The sequence below is a fragment of the Poecilia formosa genome, unplaced genomic scaffold, assembly GCF_000485575.1.
Source record: "Poecilia formosa unplaced genomic scaffold, Poecilia_formosa-5.1.2 Scaffold346, whole genome shotgun sequence".
NCBI lineage: Eukaryota > Metazoa > Chordata > Actinopteri > Cyprinodontiformes > Poeciliidae > Poecilia > Poecilia formosa.
Genome location: NW_006800285.1, coordinates 321,339 through 329,027, shown reverse-complemented (window position 1 = coordinate 329,027; position 7,689 = coordinate 321,339). Strand labels below are relative to the sequence as shown.

The window sequence follows — 7,689 nt, the reverse complement described above, 5'->3', positions numbered from 1 at the left end:
CAAAGCCTCTGCAGCACAGAAGTCAGAAGGGATTGAGGAAGCGGAGGGGGGTTGCTTTGCAAAATTGTGAAAACTCGAGCTGCTTATGATTCTGATTAAGCACACTAGCATACTTTTTGTGAGTGAAGTTTTTATTTTTTTTTTAAATAATCTGCTTGAGCATCAGTTGTGGAGCTTAGCATAGGCTTTCTGAAAACCTGTCTGTCTGTCCATCTATAATTAAAGAGAAAACCAGAAGTTGTGCCTTTTGTAGTTGCCAACAACATTTACTACTGGAGACATACGACGAAAAAACTTGCTGCTGTAAACGCAGTGAAAAGTTTCACAGGTTTGAAAACAAATCCATGCAACTTTTTATTTACAAGTATCAAATAAACACTTTGAAGCCGCACAATTCTGTGTTCACATGTTATATCAAATTCCAATAAAATTAATTTGCTTGTTCAAATGGACAAAATGTGAAAAAAACATAAAAATAAAATACAAAAGTTAACCAAGTTACATTTCATTGAATTCTGGATTTAAATGCTGCAGTAAGATTGTATTGAAAACTTCATGGTTTCATGGTTTATCCCATAAAATCCAAATAAAATAAAAATCTACACATGATGCATTGACAGAAGATGCTGCTGTCACAAAGGGCCTTTTCTGCCCTCCAGTTGTTTTGCATGGTTGAGTCGATTTCCTAATCACGAAAAAATTATAACAGTGCAGTGAGAAATTACGATAAGTTAAGAAAGAGGCATAAACAAGTAGTCAGGCGTTTCTCACCCACTGGCTCTGTGTGTGCTCCTCTCTGGCTGACAACAGCTCTTTTTTTTTTCGTCGCTTGTGGGCTTCCAGCCTATTTGTGTGCAGAATATGTAAGCTCTCCTCGGCACTCGGCAGAGGAACTAACTCAGCTGTTGTGGCTCCTCGCCACGCAACACTGCAGGCGCGGTTAGGCTCGTGCATGCCTTGATTTCTGAATGTCTGTAAACGTAAATCCAAAGCAACGCGATGTTCCTCGACGAATCCTCCGGTTGTGCAGCAGCAAAAAGGTCACGTCTCCTGTACAGGTCACCTCCGAAAGGGTCGACGGTTCAAGAATTTCCCCCCCAACTTCTCCACTCACAGCCGAACGTCGCAAATGCTATTTTAATGACGATTTCTGCAGCTGTTTTCTTCGGTCAATTAAAGCAGCGAACCCATTTGACACGGCACCAGCAAAATAACAATGCGCACACATGAAAGAAGTCAGGGCAGAAGGGGCTCATGGGTAGGGTTCACGGAGCCTGAGGGAGAACAGCCTTTTGAACATGAACATGTCCTTGGGATATGAGGAGACTCTTGACTAAATCATGACTCTTCACATCCAGCAGTGCTGTGCCAGCAGAAACCTCTGTTCTGCTCCGCTCTCATGCTGCAACAAAATGCGGGGAAACCTCTAATGGCTCAGAGAAGACAGCTTGAGCTTCACAGCTTATATCTGTGGGGCTGAATCCCATTAAAAAACAAAGACAGCAGCATATTTGTGCTGCTGTATTTTCTTATAGGTCTATTTGTATGGATCTTATGTAATTGCACATCACAAAGTATTGATGATTTTCATGATATTTTACCGCTCATTACTTAGTTGACTATATGATGTTTTTTTATTTTATGAGGTAAAACATTTTTAAGTGCCTTGTTTCTGAAATGCGCCATACAAATAAACACGACTAGGATGTGATTCTAAAGCTGAACAAAGTTTATTTTTTTATAAGCCGCCTCCTTCGCTCTTGTGCTCCTAAGTAAACTGTTGTGCAACCAACCGTCTTCACCTAGTTAGTAAATAAGCCTATGTGTGTAAAACCACTGGCTACCCTTTAATTCCCACTTCAAACTCACTAAGCAAAGAGAGCATTAATCATCAGGGAGCCTGTTGTAACTTCAGAGGAGCTGTAACAGTATGCTAGCTCAGGTGGACAGAACAACTATTACCTCTTTTCCCTTTATCTATGTATCTCACTTCAGAAGAAAACTGGGAAGAAGACAGACATTATTTTAAAGGAAACAATAAAAACACACATTTAAAAGTCTTTCACCGACCATGTAGACGGTACAGCAAACAACAGCAGGAACATACTCTTTTTTTCTTCTTTTAGTCTACATGCAAACTGTTCATTGTGAACGATAACACTGTTTCAGCCTGAACACACTGTCCACACTGTGAACACTGTATATTTTTCTTTTGCAGGGACAAGAGGGAGATAAGATGTAGGTGGATGGAGCTTTTGGGTAACGCTGTTAGACGTTGCAAACAACTAGAGACGATAAGGCAGGTTCACCTTCTAGCAGGACAGCAACTCTGAATTGTTGCATTGCTGGTTTCTGGAATGGCCCAGTTAAAGCCCAGCTCTTAGTCTGGCTGAGCCGGAGTTATTTCACAATCACAAATGGCCAAGAATGTTCTTTCTTTAAGCGCAAAAGCTGGGAGAGGCATGCGTTAGGATAAAAGGTTTGCAGCTGTAAAACCAACTCTTACTATCTTGCAGCTCTTTTTGTTGGTTTATACAAAATTCCAATAAATACACTGAGTTTTCCTCAGCGGATAAGTTTGGGTAAATCGATATATTTTCACGATTATTCTCCTTTATATCCTCCAGAACAATCTGATCTGGGCCATGCCTTCTCTTTCTCCCTCTTCTGAAGTCCTCTTTTTAAAAAACTAAACAAAACAACAACAAAAAAAAACAATTCTGCTTGAGTTGCATCTCTGCTTCTTGGTAATGGTCGCTGTTCTCAGCCAGTCCTTATGAGAAGGCAACTGTTAACTTTCATTAGAACATTACGTATTTGGATTACAATATTCTGCAGCTGAATTCACAATGGAAACTCTAAAACTGCAAGATCGGAAGGTAATGAGAGTCCTTGAGCGCTTCGTGGAGCCAAATCCCAGTTCAGCTATGTGATTTAGACTTTTTTCTTTTGTTCTCCGAATATCTCTCAGTCTGACAGGAAGTAAGAAAAACGGTGACGGTAAGAAAAGGCGAGAAGTGCGCCAAAGTAAATGCAAATGGATGGAAGGACTACTCTGACCTCTGACGTTATCTTCCACAAATTACTGACTGAATTATCTCGTTTGCTGCCTGAGGCGATAATTGGATTCAATTTACATGCTTGAGACGATTCTCAGCAGTAGAGGTTTCATCACAGCGTTTCCTCATCACCCTTTATTTATCTAGACATGCACATATTGCAAAAGACCTCTTTGCCTTAGCTTTACTTCACTTTAATCTCTTATTATTAACAAAAATGTTGGTGAATTCAAAATAAACCAAGTTACTTCTCTTTACAGTGGGGAGGGGTAAACCCCCCCCCTTTGCTATAGTATATATGCATAAAGTAGTGTGAAATCAGAGTTAGTGGGTTAATTTCATTCTCAAACTGCAGGCGGAGGCAATATCTGCTTCTGAAACGGATACCAAGCCAATATCGTCTCTCTGCACTGAAGCAACGTGATCACATTTTAATATGATATATATGTATTTCTGCAAAAAAAATAAAAATAAATCCCAACCACATATATGCATATTTATCCAAAGATGTGTTGATCAGAATACGAACAATCAGTAATGCAGTTAATTAAAAAAAAAAAAAAATAAATCTACAAGTTTTGTCACTCATCCAGGAGACTTTAGCAAACGGCAACACCGAGACTAAAAGTGGAAGATAAAATTTAAACATTACCGCACTGCAACACAACTGTTTCTCCTGAATCGAATGGAAAAAAAAAAAAAAAAAGTCAAATCCCTGTTATGCTTGGAGTGATTAAACAAACATGACCTCAATTTTCTCTGCTGTTAACTCCTTGGCATCTGCTGGCAGGCCACCTGTTTCGCTTATTGCTAATTTGACGCTCTCAGGGGAGATGATGGATGTGCGATCAAAAGCCTGTTGACAAGAGACCCTTTAGAGCCTCGCTGTGTGCACACGCTCTCATGGCCTCCAGCTACGCATATCTGAAAACGTAGCACTGATCTGCATGTAAAGTTACTGTATGTGAATATATTTTGGAGGGGGGGGGGGACCCGCTCCTGTAAATATGCAACGTGGCAGAGAAAAAGACAATAAGTGGCCATCACTTTGTCACGTGACATTATCTTTTTTTTGATCTCCAAAGCGTATTAGTGCTTTTGCTTTTATTGCAATAAGTTTTATTTAAGTGGGTCTCAGTGAAAGACCGGGCTGCTCAGTCGCTTTACATATTGGAGTGCATGCAAGCTGTCACATTTCTCATGAATCCGCAGGAGTGAAAAACAGCTCAGACTCATGCTTCAGTCGGATGACAGCTAAAGTCTCCGAGAGGCTGAGTTCAAAGCTTGTGGCGTTCCTGCCTGACTACAACAGAGAGATTTCTGAACATCTTTCCAGGATAAACAAAGAGTGCAAGTGTAAATATCTGCTTTATTTGAGTCTGGTTCCATGAAAAGAAAGCCCAATGACGACTATGTGCAATCTGCTTTGACATCGTTGATGCTGCTGTCTGAAAATGCTGTTTCTTTCTTTTTAAAAAAAATTAATTTCTGGTTTGTCTTCTTGCAGAAATGTGCATTTGGAAAAAAAAAACTGTCAAACATAAAGGTGACTGAGGAGTAGAAAAGTGTGGTGTTTGATCAAAACCTTTACTACTCGGCCTTTACGGAGGAAATAAAAAATGGAGGTTAATGATGCTGCTTTGCACATGATGTGATGTTGGGACACTGGTCTAACTTACAAAGTAAAATTTAAACCTTAAACTGTGCTGCCAAGCAAGTAAGCTCCTCTTTGCACCGACACAATTTTTCCACGTTTTAGGTGTTATACATGCAATTAGCAGAAACAACTCTCCATATCTGTCGGCTTCTACAAACTCCAGGAAGGGTAAAAGAGTTGGCAGGACAGAAAATTAGTCATTTCTTGTCTGTGCATGCATTTAGGAGAGAATCTGTGATGGATGGATATTTATCCATCCATCTGCCATCTGTACCTGTTTCTCCTTGCAGATTTGGGAAGGTGGCGAGAGGAGGCTGGTGCCATTGCGCAAGAGATGGAGTTCATCGCAAAACAACACAGACACACAACCATGCATGCACGTTCACGCCTAAGAGAAATTTTATGGCAAAAACAAAAAGAATTTTATAGTCATGCCATAGCGAGAGCATGCAAAGTCCAAGCAGAACGAGCCCAGGTTCTAGATTGGCATTTAGGATTTTCTTTCTGTTTCAACAACTGATCCAAAGCACAATTTTAACACGTAGAGCACCAGGTGTTCTGAGTTTCTCTAAGTGCTAACCAGGCATTTACAGGGCGGTGTGCCAACAAATATTTATGCAATTAATATTGCATTATTTTGTGTACACTGTAATGGCTGATTGAATACCTAACCAGATTCAAGAGCTGTTAAAAAAATCTTTCTTCTAAAGACCGCAGACACTCCTTTGGGTTTTCCCACGGTTGTTCAAAATGCTCAGTAATGATGTTGTAATCATGTGCTCCTGATAGCCACTTAAATTGGAATAAACATGGGTGTGTCCTAATTTATTCCTCACCAGATGTTGCATCTGTTTTTTATTATGTTTCATAAGAATTGGGTTTTTGTTACCTGAAGCTCTTATAGAAATCTAGACCCAGCAGTCATCCTGTCATATTTATGTCTAAATTACATAAGTTGTGAGGTGAAGACAACTGAAGTCTGTTGCAAAAAGTGCAAATTGTGCTTACATGTGGATTCTGATGGGTCTTTTGTTCACCATCCTATCATTCGCGCTATTTGCTTCGTGGATAAGATGACGAGAAGGAGCTGCTGGCACATGCTACAGATGGTGGAGAGTTAATGCCGTTAAAATTTTAGGGGATAATATCCTTAGTACAGAAACAGACATTTCAGATTCCACTTGGCGATTTAAGTGTCTCACAGGCGACAATATGTGTATTTAGTTAGAGATAGAACAGTGCAGATCTTTCTATATGTTGGCCATCCACCGCTTCAGATAACGACCTTCTTTCCTGCCGCTATGCAAACTGTGACATGAGACTTTACAACATACCCATGTAATTAAAAGGAACGTTAACGAGCTACCAGACCGAATACCTTCTCAGCACTCCATTTGACATTTACTGCTGAGCTCTTGGTCCGTCGCCTCGGCAGGTTCGCAGCTTCACCTTAGGTGAAAGGTCAAGTTGTGGCACTGTACTTCCAGACTTCCCCGAGTAAAGGTGCAATAAATGACTGATCTCCTGGTTTATCTGCTCCATCCAATAACGTTTGGTATGAAAGTGAGACAAGGAGGCGCAGAAAAGAGACGTGGGTGGGGGTGACAGTGGACAGATGGCTGTGAGCAGGGAGGGGATTAGAGCTGCAGGTTGAATAGTCACAGAAAAAAAATAAATAATAAATTCAGGTTAATCCCCTGGAGGCAGAATCTCATCCTCATCAGGCAATAGATATTTATAAATGTATTTCATAGACAAAAACGATCAAATTGTCAGTGTGAGAAAAAGACGGTTGTCGATTTCTGATGTTTGCGGAGAAGATGATGACATTCAGTGAAATGATGCGGTTAATAAGTGAGAGGCCAGGACTGCTTAGCCTCATCAGCCGCGATGCTCACATTTACGCCGGCTAATGTCAGACTACGTGATGTGCTTTTTAAGCTGCACGCATCTCATTTTGGGCTTGGAAACATTCCACTTTCCACATGTAGTTAATGAGCTGCGGTCTTAACCGCGGAGCACTGAAACTTGTGCCGAAGCCGAACTGATTATGCAGTTTGTCTCCTTTCAGCAACTCTCAATAAGGTGCTAAGACATCCCGCGCGTTCGAATTTAAGCTGAGGCGTTATAGCCTTGCTCGGAGCTGGGTTTATCTGCTGCTAGTGTGGTGCATTTGCATAAATCAAGGCATAAATTATGTCTTCCAGATAAAATGTTTCTTTTCTTTTTGAATGTTTTTTTTTTTGTAAAAAAGAAAACAAGCCAAGTGACGGCGTCTTGCTATGGGGATGTTTTTAGTTGGAAAAATAATACATATGTGGCGCATACTTAATAATCTCTGAATATTAATTAGATTAGGCTTTCGGTTTGACGATTTGTAAGAAATCAGATAGAAAAGAGAAATCAGTAAATGTCTGCCAGGTTTCTCAAGAAAAAATAAAGCAATAAACTTATACCATTTCCCCCCCCACAATTTCAAGTAGCAAAATCACTACCATCCCATCTCTTGTTTGTCAAAAAAAGAAAAAGAAATAACTCATTTAAAAGCCGTGCTTCATGAGGCGCAGAGACCCCAGTATTTCACATGGATGTAAGTTTCCAGGTGACGTACCGTTCACTGACTACACTTTGTCTTCACTAGGCATAATTCACTCAGCAGAGAAGTGAATTATGAAGAAAAAATGTCCAGCAGTGGCCTTCAGCCTGAAGATGCCACAAAAAAAAAAATCCCAGCTGTGTGACGCAAATACTCCTCTTCCTCCTCCTTCACTTTGCTTATCTGCTCATATTCTCTCCCCTCCTCCCCCCCACTCTCTCTCTCTCTCCCTCTCTCTGTCTCCCTCTCTCTTTCTCTCTCACAGATTGTCTTCCTCTTACTCACGTGCAGCTCTGATGAGGTATTAATTCCTGTGGGTTTTATATACAGTTGCCCTTCAGCTAGGGCTTTCTGAACGAGCTCTTTGCCCCACATTG

At 40.6% G+C, this 7,689-nt stretch overlaps 1 long non-coding RNA gene across 1 annotated transcript; it reads right to left on the bottom strand.

Moving 5' to 3' along the window:
* Positions 1 to 245: 245 nt before the first annotated feature.
* Positions 246 to 1,410, bottom strand: LOC107833218 (uncharacterized). The gene is made up of 2 exons (XR_001658933.1): positions 772 to 1,410; positions 246 to 685 (listed from the first exon to the last, which is right to left on the bottom strand). It is a non-coding gene; the product is annotated as an uncharacterized LOC107833218 (long non-coding RNA).
* Between the last annotated feature and the right edge of the window lie 6,279 nt (positions 1,411 to 7,689).